Genomic DNA, 22581 nt, shown 5'->3' with positions numbered 1-22581 from the left:
GCTCTCTGTGAGAAAAGCCACTGGCAGAGGAATCTAGGAGCAATCTCTCTATCACAGAGAATACCGTAACGCTTGGCCAAGGCTAGAATTCATGTGTATGGGGGACTCTAGTGCGAGAGCTATTCAATGTGTATGGGAAACCTTTAATTATTTACACATTAATAGAAACACCATAATTTTGAACGGTTTAATGTTGGGCACTTCTAATGGAAAGGGATTTTTCTTTCCATAAGCTTTGATGACTTGATTATGCTCATCATCATTGCCAATGATGGGTATATGACAAATGGGACCCCACTGATACCTAGAAAATGGATCATCGTCCTGTGGTGATTATTTTCATCAGGAAAAAGAGCCATTTCTATATCTCTATGATTATACTTGCAAAACTATGAAAATAACAATACATACCCAGTCCCACAATGCACTCAAAGTGGGTTAGGAAGCACCATCTCAAAAATGTATTTTGGAGTTTTAAAAACCGCTGTCCTTTTGTGCATATGCAGAATATTGGATTGTTAGCTGTCATTGATCCTTCATGATCATGACAGAAGTGCATCTCTACAAAGCCCTGCCTAGCTAGCACTGATGCGCTGTATTACGTCGCAGTTCTTCTCCAAGCTGTAAAAGCAATGATACTTTTACTAGCAGCATAAGTGAATACTCAGTTCAGACCAGCATTGAGAGCATGCCGCTGGTCCAAAACTTTCAGTCTTCAGAAGCGCAACCAGAAAGCCGGGAGGCATAGGAGTGGTGCGCTGAAGAAACAAAATGAGAACACTACTTTAAATGTTTAATTGCCACCTTAGGTCTCTTAACCCAATGTACTTAAGGGGGTATTCCAATCTCCAAGATCCTATCCCAATATGTAGTACGTGTAATAATAGCAAATACATCCAATTAGAAATGTAGTATAATACTTCAGATTCACTATGTCACTTACCCTATGTGCTGGGCATTGCAGTACTTTAGGTATCCATTGTTACAATCACTTACAACTAACTAGCTGTCACTATGAGTGGTCATAACCATGGATACCTAAGCTACTGCAATGCCCTGCCCATGGGGTAAGGGACATAGCTAATCTGAAGAACTATTTTACATTTTTAATTAGCGGTATTTGCTAATATTATTAATATTACAGCTACTACATATTGAGATAGGATATTGGAGATGGAAATACCGCCTTCAAGGCTATTTTTTGTGCAACAGTGACACTGCAATGTGATCAGCCATTTTCCAGATTTATTGGTTCTGCTTGAGGACACTTCTAATTTTGAACACATATAACACATTTCAAATGAACATTTACATAACAGAACTAACTTTACGTAAAGAAATGACAAATGCAAATGATCTGTCATGCTCATGTGTGAATTGTGCACCATGTATAACCTCAAATGCAATATATTGGAAAGTCCTATTCAAGGTCCAGGAAAGATCTTGAGTAATGCCTGCCTTCAATACGCCAACCACAAAATATAATTGGACCTTCCCACTAGGATACACTACAGGATTGTATTCAACACATGATTTTTTTTTAGGTTTAGGTCCTATCGCTACAAGCCGGCTGGTGATGGGAAGAATGGAAGCTGCCAAGTGAGAGCAGTTCCAAATGATTAGTACAATATTCAGCAGCAGAAATGTAAGGCCGACCAGACCGGAAAATAATTGAAATGAATCTTCAAAGAAAGGGTTGGCTTATGAGGCAATTCCTTTAATTTAGCAACTGTCCTGCTATGTTCCCCTTGCAGAAAGCAGTACAGAAAACAAGTTTATATGTCAATTCTGATTTAGGAAGAGGCTTTGCTCGTAAAGTCACAACTATAAAATAAACAACTAGAGTAATACAACTGCTAGCACAAATTCTCATATCACCATTGTTAGATGATTCTTACCCAGCCTAGTTACTTCACAGTTAATACAAAAATGACAGATATCACAGAAAACAATGTTTAATAGCTTTGTAAAACATACCTCTAGATTTAAATTAATGGCATATTGTTTCCATGTGTAATCGCTTAAAGGGAATCTGTTAGTAGGACCAACCCTCTGGGCACGCAGGTCTTAGGAAGCTGAATAAAACCATACCTTGATATCTGCGATCCGATATCTTATTCCAGAGAAATCCACGTTTTTATTATATGTAAATGAGCTGTTAAGATCTATGGGTCGGAGACAGATCTGCATGAAAATCTATCTTCAGAGATTATTTTACATGAAAGGGTATTACCAGGAAAAATTGTCCTACTGACAGATTTCCTTTAACGTTTGGGAGAAATGAATGGAATTATGAACTAAAAAATCGTGACTAGTTCTTTGCTGCTCTTATTCAGGCTGATGGTGGAAAGGCGGCTCCATTCAATTCAGATAACACCGAGATATTCTGTTATTAAACAACCACTGCTATATTTCATATCTATGATGTGTGTATTTGCTACTTGGAAAAACAAACTGAACATACGCATGCGATAGCTGTCTGCCCATAGAAATGAATGCTCAGCAAGGGAAGAAAGCTACTGCCAGACACCATTGACAGTAGCTTATCTTTCAATTGATAGTAGCTTTTCTTCCCTAACAGCAAAATAGTTAAGCATTTAAACATCAATTGTCCAATCCTTCTCTCCCTTAATATCACTTCTTGGCTTTTCTTACTGAAAATGATAAATAATAAAGGGTATTTAGTTAACATAATTTTGATCAAAATAATGTAAAAGCCATCCCGCCACGTTACAGCAACCCTTATGGGACAGTCCTAACTCTAATATTAAAACCTTACCATTTGTCAAGTGACATACATATGGATAAGGGCAGAGAGACTGAACCCTTAGGGGAAGCATGGACCTGAGAGGCAGAATGAACCTTTCAGCTCAGACAGAGGGCAGCCACACCCTTATATGCACTGAAGCACACTAAACTACAAAGAAAAAACCTGGGAGTCTGAACTGAAACGTAAATTGATGTGCATGCAAAATGGAAATGCATGTTCACATAAGGCCACTAGACAGAGAAAAAACAAAGACAAGCAAAATACCCAAATAACTGGAAGTAAATGGATAAATTGCACAGTGCAAAAATAATGATAAATATTTAATATTATTTATTATTTATCATTATTTTTGCACTGTGCGATTTATCCATTTGCTTCCAGTTATTTGGGTATTTTGCTTGTCTTTGGTTTTTTACTGAAACTAGGCACGGTGGTGAACGCAGTGAGTAGGACAGCACTGAGAAAGTGCGTGAGTTACCGACGTGACACTGGGGCTGCACTTTTTATTTAATAAAGGTGATTTTACTAAATATAAGTTAGTGCCAGAAAGTTTCTAGCAAAGTTAGGCCCGAACTTACAGTTGGTGGTACCCGGCATGCAGAGCCAGATCCCTTAACCCTTCACGGCTCCTCTTGCAATGAAAAAGTGAGATCTTAAGAGATCTTGCTCTTTCCGCTACCTCAGCATATACTTTACTGAGCTGTTAGCGAATAGTAACCACTCTAATGATGTTGCCATTCAGTAACGGCACAGTAAAGTACGCAGCAGCTCCAACATTGCGGCTGCAGAGGGTTGTTTGGTCTCCCTCTGCATGCTGGGATCACACAAGTTTGGGCGTGATTTTGGTAGAAATTGTTATTCGTACTTTATTGCTCTTCCTCAGGCATATGATGGAACGTCAGCTAGAGCAGTTCTTAAGCCTTCTTCAAGATATTATTAAAAATTAGGGACTCATAAGAGAAGTTTTTACAATAACTTATATTTTGTAAAATCACCAATCTGGGCTGCCCAAAAAGGATAATTCTGGACTGGTAAAAGTACACATGTGATTTAGCATTCCTGTAAAATCTTCTAATTTCTTAATTGAAACATAATTAGAATCTTCCTATTTTCAATACAATTTTTTTTACTTTTTATGTGGTGCTACAGACATGTACCAATAAAGAAGTGAGAAGATTTTACGGCATGGAGCATGTGTTTTTTCCATTGTTCATATTGCCTGCTGCAGAGGAGCTCCGCGCATACTGGGTAAATCCCAAACATTTACTTGTGTGTTGGTTATTTTCTTGTTCTTTGTAGCCCCAGATTGGTGATACTGTAGGTACTCTTCAAGTGTTGTAGTTCCATCATTTCAACCAAGAGTTGTATAATTGAAATGTTCAATCACTTGCCCCATCTGAATGAAAATGAATCCTGTTATGAAATTATAATATGTATCCTATGATAGAACTCCTATCATTAATAAAAAATAGGTAGACGAGATTCAAATCTCAGAATCGGAAAACTTTCTGGGAAGTTTTGAAATGACTCATTCTTATACAGTATATCACCAAGAAATAACTTTGTTCATTACCCAATGTAAACATATCAAGATCCTAATTTCAGCCCTAAATCATGTCAGTTTTCAGCATCCATAACCATACTATGTATAATTATAATTTTATATGAGATATGATTCAATCTGACAGAATGGGATATGTTCCTTTGTAGCATTTGCAGTGTTTGTTTTCAGCTTATTAGCTTGCATTAAGCTTAAGTGTTCCATTATTCTTTATATCTTGAAGAAGGCATCTCAAGAACTGCTCTCGCTGATTTACATACAGCTAAACATTCTTCATTAGTTCAGCAGTTAATGAAGCTTTTAAAAGTGTGATTATTATTAGCTACATTGCATTTCTAATTCACATCTTACTTACTTTGGTGGACCTTTTTGGCAATCTACCATAAAGGAGTACACGATAAACGTAGAGAACAAATTCTGGTGTGTAATCTGCACTTTTTTATGAGGATGCAATAGCATGGGCTAATTGAGTAGAATGTTAAGCAGCTTATTTCCTAGAGATAATATTATCTGCATGGATTATTTTCTGTAGTTATTGCATAATAAAAACCCAGTTTTCTGCTATTTCTACATACAGATAACACTTTGTAGCTCTTGTGTATCTTACTTCTAGCATATGTAAAGAGGAAGAAGACTGGCTCTCTCGTATTACATACTGGAGATAGCAAACCAATGGGTCAGTGTCAGATTCTTTAAACAGGTTTTCTACTACTGAACAACCCATTATGAATGTCCCCTGGGGCTGCATAAAATAAAAAAATGCATTCTTGCCTCCTGGACCAGCCTGCTCCTCCACTCTAAGTCTTGTTAGCCTTGGGAATCTTGTGTCATAACAATGTCATGCATCCAATCTGCACGCACTGATCAGGTGCAGCCTTTACAATTCCTCAGAACAGACACTGTTGAATAGTAATAGGACAGGTGATTGAGAATGTGCAGCAGGAAACTCTGGGGCTGTGAACTGGTGAATCTATAACACATACTGTCAAACTATTTTCATGTTACGGTAGCTGCTCAGCATTCAGAAAGACGTGGTAGAGAGCAGTGTGAGAAGCTTCTTCTTATATTTACACATATGATATCTCCAGAATTAGATAAGACAGGGTGGACAGCAGTGTGAGCAGCCTCTTCTTACCTCGGTACCCCTGGTATCTCCAGTATTAGATTAGATAGACATGAGTGGCCTCTTGTTACCTCATCAAATTTGGTACCTTAGATAGACATGGTGGACAGCAGCGTGAACAGCCTCTTCTTACCTCAGCACTCCTGGTATCTCCAATATTAGATCTGAATGACAGTGTGAGCAGCCTCTTCATACCTCAGCACTCCCGGTATCTCCAGCATTAGATCAGATAGACAGGGTGTACAGCAGTGTGAGCAGCCTCTTCTTACCTCAGCACTCCTGGTATGTCCAATATTAGAGTAGAAAGACAGGGTGGACAGCAGTGTGAGTGGCCTCTTGTTACCTCATCAAATTTGGTACCTTAGATAGACATGGTGGACAGCAGCGTGAACAGCCTCTTCTTACCTCAGCACTCCTGGTATCTCCAATATTAGATCTGAATGACAGTGTGAGCAGCCTCTTCTTACCTCAACAGACCTGGTATGTCCAGCATTAGATCAAAAAGACAGGGTGAACAGCAGTGTGAGCAGCCTCTTCTTACCTCAGCACTCCTAGTATCTCCAGTATTAAATTAGAGAGACAGGGTGGACATAATTGTGAATGGCCTCTTGTTACCCCATCATCCTTGTTATCTCCAGTATTATATCAGAAAAACAGGGTGGACAGAAGTGTGAGTGGCCTCTTGCTACCTCACTACTCTGAGTATTCAGTAATAGATCAGATAGACAGGGTGAACAGCAGTTTGAGCAGTCTTCTTACTTCAGCACCTCTGGTATCTTCAGTGTTAGATCTGAAATACATGGTGGCTATCAGTGTGAGCAGCCTCTTCTTACCTCTACACATTACTTATTATATCTACATAAGATGCTGCATACTTTTAGAATGATAACCACCACTAGGGTGGAGTGAAAAGCTTATTGTATACTTGGCTAATATCCTTAGTGTATAAACAATATAGTAATAACATTATAATCTATGCTAGCAGTGGCTACAGTCAAAACTTTTACTACCTCTGGACTGCCCATAGACTATACATCGTGCAGTTGTGGAGGAGGGAAACTAGCTGTCCCACACAGCCAGACTTTCCAGAGAGGAGTTAAACATGATTGATCTCCATGTTTACCTTCTCAATGTCTGTATATATATATCACTGAACCAGGTCTGTGTTTATTGATTAGAAGGGAGTGATGGTGCTTCCAACAGGAGCCGCTGGATCCTAGGAAGCCAAGACAATTCTGCTTTGCAGCCAAAAGGCGAAATTTACCTGTAGCAGGGGCTAATATACCAGCCCCATTTACAAGGAAACTCAGCAAACAAAATGGCTCAAAGTCATTGCGAAGCAGCACAAAAAAATTGTAACCTTTGGCATTTTCACGTCATTTTTGCCCAACTCTGACAAATTGGACGGAGCTAGGGTGATACGGGGCGTGACGAAGTGTGGTGACCCCCGTTCGTCCAATTCATGAAGAATGGTGGTGTTCCTGATGCCACAAATCTTACTCCAGTCATTGACTAAAGTAATGTCTGTTGCACTCAATCCTGCCCCCTCATCAAGGCCTGCATGAAAGACACCAGTCTTGATGAATCCTTGCCTTTGACTACACTTGCAATGATTAGCTGGTTCTTATGAAACAGGAATAAAAGTAATTTAGTTATCACTCAAGATAGTCTTGGTATCATACACCCTTCAATTATTCTAATCCCCCAAACTCTTCCCACGTATACTGAAAATTGCACGTAAAAAAAATACTGTTTTACTTTTCATTCTTATACAATAGATTAAAAAGATATTTTTCGCCAGATGTGGAGTTATTTATCACCAGCATTAGTGAGCTTAGCAGAAAATATTATTCAGCCATTTTTTTGCCTGATCACAGTTGGTTAAAGAAAAGTGATTAATTTTTCAGCAGTATAAGGGCTTACAATGACCAATTAAGGCTTACTTTGTGTCGTAAAATAAAGCGAATTTGTAGCAGCTATTTATTATACCTTTTGTGGTATTGTTAGCGTAGCACAGTTGTCAAACTTCATAGATTACTGTAATAAATGTATTTTAATTACATTTCTAGTGACCAATCCAGTTATATATAATGAATTTCATACATTGTTAGTTGTTCTGTATATAAACTTTACTTTCATACTGGGTTTTCATACTGAGGATCAACCCCCCTAAGCCGTCTATTGAGCACGCAGGTCATAGGAAGCTGAATAAAATGATACCTTGATATCTGATCCAATGTCTTATTCCAAAGAAATCCACGTTTTTCTTATATGTAAATGAGCTGTTAAGATCTATGTGCTGGACACTGATCTGTAAGAGACACTATTATGAGGCTTGTTCTCAACTTCCGTCTTTTTTGCCAGGCCTTGAGAATCTCAAAATGCAGCAAGGAGTAATCATACAATACACCCAAGGCCTCCTTCACACGTCCTGGTGATTCTTGTACAGGAAAAACCAGTACTGGTGAGGTCCGTGTCCGTACGCCATCCGTATGTGACATCTGTGTGGCATCTATGTGCTGTTCGTATGTCCGTGTGTCATCCGTGAGTCCATATGTAGCATCCATGTTTTGTCGAGGAAAAAAAAAATGGATGCTATTTAAACAATTTATTTTAGAATTGCAAGAAATTTAACAACACAGGACTTGCAGGAAGGAGAACAGATGATAGATAGATATAGATAGATAGAGTCCTGCTCATTGCTATCGGCACCTATGAAGTTTAACCCTAGAACGCATGACCATAAAAATGGGTATTTTCAAAAAAGAGTTGTTATACCGAAAATGCCTGTAACATAAAAATAAATGAACAACTGGAAATGACAAACAACTATATACCTGAGGAATACCTAGAGTTTCAAAATTCTAACTAAAGAAATCTTGCAGAAAATAGAAAACAATTAACAAGGCGGGCCTGCGAGGCCCCAGGTATGCGTTCTAGGGTTAAGTACATAATGTGGAATATCTCCTGAAAAAAAAGAATCAAGTGAAACTGTTTTTTTTGTATAGAGAACTTGTGTTAAATACAAAAGAGCAAATGATAAACAATAACTTAAAACAAAAAACAATGGAAGGGAAAAATACAAAAACCTAAAGCTTGCTGTGACACTGGTATTGGCACCCTTTACATTAATTTAGTATAGAAACACATTTTCATTCGCCTGTGGTAAATCACAACAGAGATTCACCTGTGATTAATTGTCAATGCCCATGGGACATGAATTAGCCTGTGAATGATGACTTAAGTGTTTTAAAAAGCCACATGGTAGCCCACCCTGTCCCTTTGTCACAATGGTGAAGACAAAGGAACTGTCTGAGGACATCAAAACTGCTATTATTAGCAAACACAAAACTTCTAAAGAGTATAAAGCAATCTCCAAAGACCTTGTTATCCCAGTTTCAACAGTGTGCAATGTTATTACTGTGCTGTTCCCTTAATATCTCTTTCTTATAGTTCAATCTACTGTTCTGTTGTTACCTGTTCATGCTTGTCTGCTGCCCCCTGCTGACCAGAAGCTTTGTGTCACCCCCTCGCTCCTCCTTTTACATTTTTTCTAGAGTGTGGGAGTGTCCTGCAGTTTTATGTATTAACCTCACTTCCTGGCATCCATTTTTACGCAGCCACCTCCGTGAGAGGCACACTTCCCCTTTGGGCTGCAGAAAGCAAAGTCTTTTGACCAGCAGCAGCTTCCACAGCTCAGTAGCGGCTCCAAGGGTGAACACCCACAAGACTATTACTGTACTGGCTACTTGTATCATCTGCACTGTATTACCTCACTGTCTTCGGGTATGGTTCAAATAAACCACCGCTGATTCATCTTTCTGCGTCCACGTTTGACTCCATCCACCTGGAGCCGCACTTGGTCCTGTCTGCCTCGCTTCAAGGATAAGAAGGTAACACCTCTCATATTATAATTTTACTGTGCACCTTCAATCACCTTAAGTGGGGACAGAACAATTACTGTACGTTTGCTAAGCATGGAACCGTCAAGAACCTCCCTGGAAGTGGGGGAAAGAAAAAAATTGACAAGAGATGTCTTCAAAGTTTGGTGCGAATTGTGAAAAAAACATCACATCAAACATCCAAAGACCTGAAGGCTAACCTGGAACAGTCTGAGGTCAGGGTCATGGTTTCAACAAGTACCATATGCTGTACACTAAACCAAGCAGAGCTTTATGGCGAAGTCCAAGGAAGAAACTATATAAAGATGAAGAAAAGATATAAAAAGGAACAACTGATCTTTGCCAAAGAGTACCTTGACAAACCACAAAATATTCTGTGGTCAGATGAAACAAAAATAGAGCTGTTTGGCAATGCAAAGCAACAGTTTGTTTACAGACAGTGCAATGAAACTTATAAGGAAAAGAACACCTTACCTACAGCTAAGCATGGTGGAGAATCCATAATGCTTTGGGGTTGCTTTGCTGTGTCTGGTACTGGAGGCCTTTTCCTTCAGGAATCATGAAATTAGAGAATTATCAAGAGATGCTAGAGCGAAATGTCCTACTCAGTGTAAGAAACCTTGGTTTGAGTCGAAGATTATGGGTCCTCCAGCAAGACAATAACCCAAAGCACATACCCAAAAGTACACAGGAATGGTTGAAAAAGAAAAAATAGACTGTTTTATGATGGCCAGCTATTAGTCCTGACCTAAATTCCATTGAAAATCTTTGGGGTGAGCTGAAATCTGCCATTGGGAAAAAGAACCCTTCAAACATTCAAGAGCTTGAACAAACTGCAAAGGTAGCATGGGAGAAAATTCCAGCTGATAAATGCAAAAAGCTACAAGAAAAGTTTTAAGGCTGTCAGCAATGCCAAAGGGTATGCAACCAAGTGTTACTTAGGGGTGCCTTTATTGCTGCACGTGCTGTTTATTCTGTTTTTTCTTGAATTTGAAAAACAATATTTTATTGTTGTATTTCTTTGGACCACTAATTAAAAAATCCTGAGGATATAACTTTGGTACATTTCCATTTATTTCTGAAGATATTGTACAGTCTATGAAAAAAAAATGAAGGGGTGCCAATAATGATGAGCAGCACTGTAGATAGATACACGATAGATAGCTACAAAAATGTCATTCATATCTATATAATCTGTGCTTTGCGTATGTTATTGTTGCTATTTAGATGTATCTGCTAAATAAATAAAATAAATTAAAAAACGGCATGTGCTCCCACGTTACTTTCATAACCAGCAGAGTGAAAGTCTACTACTGGGAGCTGATTTTACTAACCAGGGAAGGGGCCATTAGACCAACATGTTCCCTGGCTATTAATAACAGCTCATGGCTGTTTGCTTAGTGTTTACTGGCTAGACTACAGGGGGATCCCAGAAAAAATTGACGTAGGGTCCCCCTATAAAATCTAACCAGCAAAGGCTAAACACACAGCTGTGAGCTGATATTAATAGCAAGGGAAAGGACCATGGATCCTGGCCCCCTCCGTGGCTAATAACATCAGCCTTCAGCGGCGCAGAAAAGGTGCATCTATAAGATGCGCCAAATCTGGCACTTAGCCTCGGCAAGTGGGGTAATAGGGTTGGGGTTCATGTCAACTTTGTATTTTCAGGTGATATCAAGCCCAGGGGTTAGTAATGGAGTGGCGTCTATAAGACACCCCCTTTACTAACCCCATAGTAAAAGTTTTGAAAGAAACAGAGCCTGAATAAAATCCTTTATTTGAAATAAAAGTCCACACTGTTTTCAACATTAATTTAAAAATTAAACACATTTATACTCGCCTTACACCTATTCTTCTGAAGCCATTGTCCCCTGTAAAAATACTACAATAAAAAACAACCATAATACTCACTTGTCCGACATACTGTCCCACGCCGTAATCTATGTCTACAATAATTGGTTTACAATCTGAATGGTGCCAAGATGCAACCGTCCAGGCTGTAAGCCAGGACACAATGAGATGCTGCGAGCGCAGCTTCAGTGACAAGCGGTGACGTCATAGGGGTTACCGCCGGTCACTGAAGGTGCATTCCCACAGGCAGTTCCCTGCGAGCAGGCATGATGAACTGCCGTGACCTCAATGAGATCACCGCTATCACCGTGAGAAAATTCTAGGTGTGCGTATGTCCATATTTGCGTCCCTTTAAAAACAGGCCGCATACGGACATACAAAATGGAAGGGGGCATAAAGCAGAGCAAAGTAGTAATACTAGTAAAAACAAAAAAGACAGATAAACCGGGAAGGGTTAATATTAAATGAAGGTTAAATTAGTTTTCTGGGCTTACACGAGTAGGTATTGATATTTAGTTGGCCTAGCCTACAAAAAAACTGCAGTCAGTTTTGATGAGAGGGCTTGCTGGAGTCAGATGCTCCTGACTCATTAGTATAGGGGCATGCCTTTTAGCCTCTTTAAAGCCTGGGGCGTAATAGTACGCACAAGGCTATCATCCCTGGTTCAGTGAGGGCTCCGGTGCTGAGCCCGCACTGAACTTAGCACATGTCAGCTGATTATTACGGCTGACATGCGCCCGCAACAGCCGCGGATTGAATCGCGATCCACCCGCGGCTGTTAACCAGTTAAATGCCGCTGTAAATCTCTGACAGTGGCATTTAACAGCGCCGGAAGCGCGTCACTTATCCCGCCCATCGGTGACCCCGTCACGTGATCGCGGGTCACTGATAGGTGGGCATGACAACCCTGAGTCTGCAGCAGACCCCAGTGGTTGTCATGTACTGATCGCTATGAGCGCCACGTAGTGGTCGGCACTCATAGTGCAGGAGCATTTCTGCTACATAGAGCTGATCTGCTCATCACCTCTATGTAGCAGAGGCGATCGGACTGTTGCTGCTTCTAGTCTCCTATGGAGACTATAGAAGCAAGCAAAAAGTGTAAAAAAATGTTTTTAAAAATATTTAAAAAATTTAACAGTTTAAATCACCCCCCTTTCGCCCCATTCAAAATAAAATAATAATAAAAAAAAAACCACATACAGTACAGACCAAAAGTTTGGACACACCTTCTCATTTAAAGATATTTCTGTATTTTCATGACTATGAAAATTGTACATTCACACTGAAGGCATCAAAACTATGAATTAACACATGTGGAATTATATACTTAACAAAAAAGTGTGAAACAACTGAAAATATGTCTTATATTCTAGGTTCTTCAAAGTAGCCACCTTTTGCTTTGATGACTACTTTGCACAGTCTTGGCATTCTCTTGATGAGCTTCAAGAGGTAGTCGCCGGAAATAGTTTTCACTTCACAGGTGTGCCCTGTCAGGTTTAATAAGTGGGATTTCTTGCCTTATAAATGGGGTTGGGACCATCAGTTGTGTAGTGCAGAAATCAGGTGGATACACAGCTGATAGTCCTACTGAATAGACTGTTAGAATTTGTATTATGGCAAGAAAAAAGCAGCTAAGTAAAGAAAAACGAGTGGCCATCATTACTTTAAGAAATGAAGGTCAGTTAGTCCGAAAAATTGGGCAAACTTTGAAAGTGTCCCCAAGTGCAGTTGCAAAAACCATCAAGAACTACAAAGAAACTAGCTCACATGAGGACAGCCCCAGGAAAGGAAGACCAAGAGTCACCTCTGCTTCTGAGCATAAGTTTATCCGAGTCACAAGCCTCAGAAATCGCAGGTTAACAGCAGCTCAGATTAGAGACCAGGTCAATGCCACACAGAGTTCTAGCAGCAGACACATCTCTACAACAACTGTTAAGAGGAGACTTTGTGCAGCAGGCCTTCATGGTAAAATAGCTGCTAGGAAACCACTGCTAAGGACAGGCAACAAGCAGAAGAGACAAGTTTGGGCTAAAGAACACAAGGAATGGACATTAGACCAGTGGAAATCTGTGCTTTGGTCTGATGAGTCCAAATTTGAGATCTTTGGTTCCAACCACCGTGTCTTTGTGCGACGCAGAAAAGGTGAACGGATGGACTCTACATGCCTGTTTCCCACCGTGAAGCATGGAGGAGGAGGTGTGATGGTGTGGGGGTTCTTTGCTGGTGACACTGTTGGGGATTTATTCAAAATTGAAGGCATACTGAACCAGCATGGCTACCACAGCATCTTGCAGCGGCATATTATTCCATCCGGTTTGCGTTTAGTTGGACCATCATTTATTTTTCAACAGGACAATGACCCCAAACACACCTCCAGGCTGTGTAAGGGCTATTTGACCAAGAAGGAGAGTGATGGGGTGCTACGCCAGATGACCTGGCCTCCACAGTCACCAGACCTGAACCCAATCGAGATGGTTTGGGGTGAGCTGGACCGCAGAGTGAAGGCAAAAGGGCCAACAAGTGCTAAGCATCTCTGGGAACTCCTTCAAGATTGTTGGAAGACCATTTCCGGTGACTACCTCTTGAAGCTCATCAAGAGAATGCCAAGAGTGTGCAAAGCAGTCATCAAAGCAAAAGGTGGCTACTTTGAAGAGCCTAGAATATAAGACATATTTTCAGTTGTTTCACACTTTTTTGTTAAGTATATAATTCCACATGTGTTAATTCATAGTTTTGATGCCTTCAGTGTAAATGTACAATTTTCATAGTCATGAAAATGCAGAAAAATCTTTAAATGAGAAGCTGTCCAAACTTTTGGTCTGTACTGTACACATATTTGGTATCGCTGCGTTCAGAATCGCCCGATCTATCAATATAAAAAAGATTAATCCTATCGGTAAACGGCATAACGAGAAAAAAATTCTAAACGCTAGAATTACATTTTTTGGTCACCGCAACATTGCAATAAAGTGCAATAACGGGCGATCAAAACATCGGATCTACCCGAAAATGGTATCAATAAAAACTTCAGCTTGGCGCGCAAAAAAAATAAGCCCTCACCCGGCCCCAGATCCCGAAAAATGGAGACGCTACAGGTGCCTTTTTTTTTTTTGGATTTTTTTTTCACCACTTAAATAAAAAAGGACCTATACATGTTTGGTATCTACAAATTCGTAATGACCTGGAGAATAATAATGGCAGGTTAGTTTTAGCATTCAGTGAACGTGGTAAAACAAATTAAAAAAAAACATCTGTGGTATCGCACTTTTTTTGCAGTTTCATTACACTTGGAATTTTTTTCCCGTTTTCCCGTACACGATATGATAACAACTCGTCCTGCAAAAAATAAGCTCTCACATGGCCATATTGACCAAAAAATAAAAATGCTATGGCTCTGGGAACAAGGGGAGCAAAAAACGAAAATGCAAAAACGGAAAATCCCAAGGTCCTTAAGGGGTTAATAAATCAAGTGCATCTCAAAAAATAGCACGCGCTTCTGTGTATCTTGCCACAAATCTTACTCCAGTCAAAGACTGGAGTAAGATTTCTGTCGTAAGATATGCCACAGCTTCTTTTGATTTAGATGAGCTGTGGCGTGACACCCACGTTCTGTCCCCCCGTTCTGCCCCAGCTGAATTTGCTGAATTTTTGTACAACCGCGTTTGATTAGCCGGTGTAACGAAATCTGTGCAGCAAAAAGGTAACATCTCACCAGTCCAGCTAATGATGGTAAGGAAATTCACCCAATTTTTTTTCCATCATCAGGAAAGCATTTCCTGGACCAGGGTAGCCTATGGGAAGGAATGGAGACTCTAAAATTCTGCTTGCCTATTTTGGTTGTTATTACACACAAAAATCAAACTAAGTCCAGACATCTTAGCTGGATTGTCAGGAAATTCAAGTGGCTCCTAGTCATGGAACAAATCTATAAAAAAAATTGGACTGGTGTTACTCTTGTCTCTTAGCAAAATCAGCAGTTCGGAGGTATTAAAGGGTTTTTGTTAGAACTCTCCTGTTAGTTTTTTTCTATTTTGTGGTCACGTGACCTGCTGCCTATTTATTTCAGCTCCGCCCTTCTGGCTTTGTTGGACTTCAGTGTTATTTGACTATCTAGCCAGGTGCTTTTGTACCTATCTCCCTAGTTCGTTTGATCCTTTGGACCTCTAAGTACTTTTTGTCTGTTTGTCTTTTTGCTCCGCTACAACATCTGCTAGGAGGTGTCCAATTTTGTCCCAGTCCTTAGTTCTTTTAGGGACCCCTCCCTTTATTCTATAGGTCTGCGTTCAGACTAGCTGAGGACGAAGGCGGGTCTGTTCACAAGGAACAGGTCGCCCGCTGCAACGTAGGGAATCAGCTTAGTCTTATTGTAGGGACAGATTCCCTTTCTTTCCTTAGTTCTTGTAGCAGATCATAACAGTAAGTCCAGCCCAAACTAAAACTTAGGAAAGAAATCCGGGGATCAGTATGGTGTCTGTTCAAGAGTTGGCTCAACGCCTGCAGGGATTGTCTCTAGAGGTGGCCGAGCTCCAGCAACACATGAGTAGCTGTCCTGGAGCGCATTTTGTGGAACCAAAGGTAGGACTGCCTGATATTTTTGATGGTAAACAACAAGACTTTTTTTCCTTTAAAAATACTTGTTTATTATATTTTCATTTGAGACCCAGGTTCTCTGGGAATGAATCACAGCGCATTGGGTTTATCATGTCACTTTTGCGCAAGGAACCACAGGGGTGGGCCTTTTCTTTCCAACCTAATGATCCGTGTTTTAGATCAGTGGAGGATTTTTTTTCTGCTATGGGGTGTGGCAAGACGACTCGCTCGGCTCTCCTGGAGGCAGACTCAGGACACACGTTCTCAGGTTTCCTTTCTGCTGGTTTATTATCAGCCATAAACTCATGCAGGTTTCACAGGAAAAACAAACATGACCCCTCTGGGTTAAACGGAAAAAACAAAAAAAACAAAGTATAACTCAGTCCATAGATGAGCGGGTTCCGCCCGCTCTCGGTAGCATAAACTGCACTGCTAAAGTCCATGTGAAAAGCTCTGCAGCTTCCACAATACTGTCTGGAGACTTCCCTCTCCAGACCACACTCCAGAGAGAAAAAAAGGGACTGAGCTTTTACACATTGCTCAGCCACACCCTGAGGGGAGGTAGGGGGAATGGCGTCCCGCGCTCTTTGCCATTCCCTTAAAACCGCACACCCTTTAACAGAGTAAGCCTACCAGCATATAACATGCTGGCAGAAAAATAAAGTAGGTCTTAGTTCACACAGGAGAGCATCCTGAGTGACACATACCTCCCCTCACATATAAAACCAGTGACACTGTCACATATTCCCCCCCTCTGCCCAAAGCCGGGGGTTTGGGCACCTTCTGACACCAGGCAGGGAATCCTAGAGAGGGCATCTGCATTCCCATGTAACTTCCCGGGCCTATGCTCCACGTGAAAGTTAAACTCTTGAAGTCCTAGGAACCATCTAGTTACCCTGGCATTTTTACCCCTCTTCTCCCTCAACCATCTCAACGGGGCATGGTCTGATACTAATCTAATCTTCCGGCCTAGTAGGTAATATTTCAGTGTATCCACGGCCCATTTTATGGCTAAACACTCTTTCTCTACTATGGCATAGTTCTTCTCGCAGGAAAACAGCTTTCGGCTTAGATAGAGAATGGGATGTTCTTCCCCATTTATCTCTTGGGAGAGTACAGCCCCTAGACCAACCTCTGAAGCGTCCGTCTGGACCACAAATTCTTTCTTGAAGTTTGAACACACCTTCTCATTTAAAGATATTTCTGTATTTTCATGACTATGAAAATTGTACATTCACACTGAATGCATCAAAACTATGAATTAACACATGTGGAATTATATACTTAACAAAAAAGTGTGAAACAACTGAAAATATGTCTTATTTTCTAGGTTCTTCAAAGTAGCCACCTTTTCCTTTGATGACTACTTTGCACAGTCTTGGCATTCTCTTGATGAGCTTCAAGAGGTAGTCACCGGAAATAGTTTTCACTTCACAGGTGTGCCCTGTCAGGTTTAATAAGTGGGATTTCTTGCCTTATAAATGGGGTTGGGACCATCAGTTGTGTTGTGCAGAAATCAGGTGGATACACAGCTGACTGTCCTACTGAATAGACTGTTAGAATTTGTATTATGGCAAGAAAAAAAGCAGCTAAGTAAAGAAAAACGAGTGGCCATCATTACTTTAAGAAATGAAGGTCAGTTAGTCCGAAAAATTGGGCAAACTTTGAAAGTGTCCCCAAGTGCAGTTGCAAAAACCATCAAGCGCTACAAAGAAACTAGCTCACATGAGGACAGTCCCAGGAAAGGAAGACCAAGAGTCACCTCTGCTTCTGAGGGTAAGTTTATCCAAGTAACCAGCCTCAGAAATCGCAGGTTAACAGCAGCTCAGATTAGAGACCAGGTCAATGCCACACAGAGTTCTAGCAGCAGACACATCTCTACAACAACTGTTAAGAGGAGACTTTGTGCAGCAGGCCTTCATGGTAAAATAGCTGCTAGGAAACCACTGCTAAGGACAGGCAACAAGCAGAAGAGACAAGTTTGGGCTAAAGAACACAAGGAATGGACATTAGACCAGTGGAAATCTGTGCTTTGGTCTGATGAGTCCAAATTTGAGATCTTTGGTTCCAACCACCGTGTCTTTGTGCGACGCAGAAAAGGTGAACGGATGGACTCTACATGCCTGTTTCCCACCGTGAAGCATGGAGGAGGAGGTGTGATGGTGTGGGGGTTCTTTGCTGGTGACACTGTTGGGGATTTATTCAAAATTGAAGGCATACTGAACCAGCATGGCTACCACAGCATCTTGCAGCGGCATATTATTCCATCCGGTTTGCGTTTAGTTGGACCATCATTTATTTTTCAACAGGACAATGACCCCAAACACACCTCCAGGCTGTGTAAGGGCTATTTGACCAAGAAGGAGAGTGATGGGGTGCTACGCCAGATGACCTGGCCTCCACAGTCACCAGACCTGAACCCAATCGAGATGGTTTGGGGTGAGCTGGACCGCAGAGTGAAGGCAAAAGGGCCAACAAGTGCTAAGCATCTCTGGGAACTCCTTCAAGATTGTTGGAAGACCATTTCCGGTGACTACCTCTTGAAGCTCATCAAGAGAATGCCAAGAGTGTGCAAAGCAGTCATCAAAGCAAAATGTGGCTACTTTGAAGAGCCTAGCATATAAGACATATTTTCAGTTGTTTCACACTTTTTTGTTAAGTATATAATTCCACATGTGTTAATTCATAGTTTTGATGCCTTCAGTGTAAATGTACAATTTTCATAGTCATGAAAATACAGAAAAATCTTTAAATGAGAAGCTGTCCAAACTTTTGGTCTGTACTGTACACATATTTGGTATCGCTGCGTTAAGAATCGCCCGATCTATCAATATAAAAAAGATTAATCCTATCGGTAAACGGCATAACGAGAAAAAAATTCTAAACGCCAGAATTACATTTTTTGGTCACCGCAACATTGCAATAAAGTGCAATAACGGGCGATCAAAACATCGGATCTACCCGAAAATGGTATCAATAAAAACTTCAGCTTGGCGCGCAAAAAATAAGCCCTCACCCGGCCCCAGATCCCGAAAAATGGAGACGCTACAGGTGCCTTTTTTTTTTTTGGATTTTTTTTTCACCACTTAAATAAAAAAGGACCTATACATGTTTGGTATCTACAAATTCGTAATGACCTGGAGAATAATAATGGCAGGTTAGTTTTAGCATTCAGTGAACGTGGTAAAACAAATTAAAAAAAAACATCTGTGGTATCGCACTTTTTTTGCAGTTTCATTACACTTGGAATTTTTTTCCCGTTTTCCCGTACACGATATGATAACAACTTGTCCTGCAAAAAATAAGCCCTCACATGGCCATATTGACCAAAAAATAAAAATGCTATGGCTCTGGGAACAAGGGGAGCAAAAAACGAAAATGCAAAAACGGAAAATCCCAAGGTCCTTAAGGGGTTAATAAATCAAGTGCATCTCAAAAATAGCATGCGCTTCTGTGTATCTTGCCACAAATAATAATAATAATAATAGTTTATTTTTATAGCGCCAACATATTCCGCAGCACTTTACAAATTTTAGGGGGGACTTATACAGACAATACAGAATAAGCATATCTCATATCGAACGGAGTGAGGGCCCTGCTCGCGAGCTTACAGTCTATGAGGAAGTGGGGGAGACACAAAAGGTAAAAAGTACATATATTGTATAATGCAGCCTTGATATACTGAATAGGATAAATAATAATACATGGACTGGTCGCCAGCCAGTATGTGTGCAGTCCTGACAGAGGCTTTTATGTGCATGGTTGGTTTGAACCCGAAGTTGAAGAAGATTTTAATATGGGGGAAAGCTGGGATGGACAGAGTGTGTTTAGGTGATACGCCAGTCTAAAGAAATGTGTTTTTAGGGTTCGCTTGAAACTGTGGGTATTGGGAATTAATCGAACTGTCCTGGGTAGTGCATTCCAGAGAATTGGCGCAGCACGCGAGAAATCTTGGAGACGGGAGTGGGAAGTTCGGATTATGGAGGATTTTAGTTTCAAGTCATTTGCAGAACGGAGGGCACGTGTAGGGTGGTAGACTGAGACAAGGGAGGAGATGTAGGGGGGTACTGAAGCATGGAGCGCTTTGTGGGTAAGCGTGATAAGTTTAAAACGAACTCTATATTGGATGGGCAACCAATGCAATGACTGGCACAGGGAAGAGGCATCTGAGTAGCGGTTGGCGAGGAATATGATCCTGGCTGCTGCGTTCAGGACGGATTGGAGAGGGGAGAGTTTAGTAAGAGGGAGACCGATTAGTAGAGCGTTGCAATAGTCAAGACGAGAATGAATAAGAGCGACAGTAAGAGTTTTTGCCGAGTCAAAGGTGAGAAAAGTCCTGATTCTTGAGATGTTTTTGAGGTGTAGATGACATGAACGAGCGAGTGATTTGATGTGAGGAGTGAAAGAAAGATCTGAATCAAAAATGACCCCAAGACAGCGGGCTTGTAGCTGGGGAGTAATGGTTGAGCCACAAACGGAGATGGCAATATCGGGCACAGGTAGATTAATGGAGGGAGGAAAGACGAGTAGTTCAGTTTTTGACAGATTCAGTTTTAGGTAGAGGGAGGACATAATGTTAGACACAGCAGAAAGACAATCACTGGTCTTTTGTAGTAATGCAGGGGTGATGTCCGGAGCAGAGGTGTATAATTGGGTGTCATCAGCATAGAGATGGTACTGAAAACCGAATCTACTGATTGTTTGTCCAATAGGAGCGGTGTATAAGGAGAAAAGAAGGGGGCCTAGGACTGATCCTTGAGGAACCCCGACAGTAAGAGGAAGTAGGGAGGAGGAGGAGCCGGCAAAAGACACAGAGAAGGAGCGGTCAGAGAGATAAGAGGAGAACCAGGAGAGAACCGTGTCCTTGAGGCCAATAGTGCGGAGCATAGTGAGGAGGAGCTGGTGATCCACAGTGTCAAATGCTGCAGAGAGATCCAGGAGAATCAGCAGGGAGTAGTGACCATTAGATTTAGCTGTTAGTAGATCATTAGAGACTTTAGTGAGGGCAGTTTCAGTAGAATGTAAAAAGCGGAAACCAGATTGTAAAGGGTCAAGAAGAGAGTTGTCTGAGAGATAGCGGATTAGACGGGAGTGGACCAGGCGTTCCAGGAGTTTAGAGATAAAGGGAAGATTGGAAACAGGTCTGTAGTTTGCCGTGCAGTTCTGGTCGAGGGATGGTTTTTTAAGTAATGGTTGTATGCTGGCGTGTTTAAAAGAAGAGGGAAAGATACCAGATGAGAGGGAAAGGTTGAAAATTTTAGTTAGGTGAGAGGTGACAGCTGGGGCAAGGGACTGAAGGAGATGTGAGGGAATAGGGTCGCTGGTGCAGGTGGTAGGGCGAGAAGATGCAAGGAGCCTGATCACTTCATCTTCCGTGACTGGTTCGAAGTCAGAAAATGAGCAAGATACAATGTGGTGGGGGGGAGCATGCATAACATTTGGGGATTGGGAGAAAATTTCCTGTCGGATATGGTCAATTTTTTCTTTGAAATAGTTAGCCAGATCGTCAGCGCTGAGGTCGGTGGTCGGGGCCTGTGCTGTTTGATTGAGGAGAGAATGAAACGTGTCAAAGAGTCGTTTAGGATTATTGGAAAGTGAGATGATGAGGTTGTTAAAGTAGGTTTGTTTGGAGAGGTGAAGGGCAGAGTTATATGTTTTCAGCATAAATTTATAGTGGAGGAAATCTTCGGGCAGATTTGATTTTCTCCACAGCCGTTCAGCGCACCTGGAGTACCTCTGGAGAAGACGTGTTTGAGGCGTGTGCCAGGGTTGTCGCCGTCTATGCCGAATTGTTCTTTGTGTAGGAGGTGCGGCTTCATCCAGGGCGCATAGCATTATTTTGTTATAATGCTTCAATGCAGATTCGGGACATGAGAGGGAGGAGATTGGGGCCAATGATGATTGCAACCTTTTTATAAATTTCTGGGTGTTAATGGCGCGTAAATTTCTATAAGTGTGGACGGTGGGAGTGTCTTGAGTAGAGTCACAGTTCTTGACAGAGAATGAAAGAAGATTATGGTCAGAGAGTGGAAGGGGAGAGTTAGTAAAGTCATGTACTGAGCAAAGCCGGGAGAAGATCAGGTCCAATGTGTTCCCGTCCTCATGTGTAGGAGAATTAGCAAGCTGTGAAAGGCCGAAGGAGGAGGTTAATGATAAAAGATGCGTGGCAGATGGGGAAAGAGGATCGCCAATTGGGATGTTAAAGTCTCCCATGATTATCGTGGGGATGTCGCAGGATAGAAAATTTGTAAGCCAGGCAGCAAAGTGATCCAGGAATTGACGGGGGGGACCTGGGGGGCGATAGACAACCGCCACTCGCAGGGAGAAGGGCCGGTAGAGTCTGACTGTGTGGGCCTCAAAGGACGGGAAGATAAGGGAGGGTACAGGGGGGATAACCTGAAAAGTACATTTTGTTGAAAGAAGCAGACCAACACCTCCACCTGATCTGTTGTCAGGTCGCGGGGTATGAGAGAAATGTAGGCCACCATAGGAGAGAGCTGCAGCGGCGGTGGTGTCCGACTGCTGGATCCAGGTTTCAGTGAGAGCCAGAAGGTTGAGGGAATTAGAGAGGAAAAAGTCATGGATGTAAAAGAGTTTATTACAAGCTGAGCGTGCATTCCAAAGGGCACAGTTGAATGAGACAGAAGATATGCAGGGAATATTAATGAGATTAGCAGGGTTTCTGAATGTAACAGGGAAAGAGTTAGTGTTATTATTACTGGAGGGTCCTGGGTTGGGAGAAATATCACCTGCGACTAATAGAAGGAAGATACAGAGAGTGAGC

General features: G+C 41.4%; 1 long non-coding RNA gene across 1 annotated transcript in view; it reads left to right on the top strand.

Annotated features, from left to right (window-relative positions):
- The first annotated feature begins 3918 nt into the window (after nt 1–3918).
- LOC141165925 (uncharacterized) overlaps nt 3919–22581 on the top strand; it is a 123732-nt gene continuing 105069 nt past the window's right edge. The window contains exon 1 of the long non-coding RNA XR_012251224.1: nt 3919–4018. This is a non-coding gene — a long non-coding RNA (uncharacterized lncRNA). The remainder of the gene's footprint in view (nt 4019–22581) is intronic.

The sequence above is a fragment of the Phyllobates terribilis genome, unplaced genomic scaffold (assembly GCF_046119375.1).
Source record: "Phyllobates terribilis strain yellow unplaced genomic scaffold, ASM4611937v1 Scaffold_1__5_contigs__length_1240528914, whole genome shotgun sequence".
NCBI classification, from domain to species: Eukaryota; Metazoa; Chordata; class Amphibia; order Anura; family Dendrobatidae; genus Phyllobates; species Phyllobates terribilis.
The sequence above is the reverse complement of the archived record's forward strand: the minus strand, read 5'-3'. Positions and strand labels throughout refer to the sequence as shown.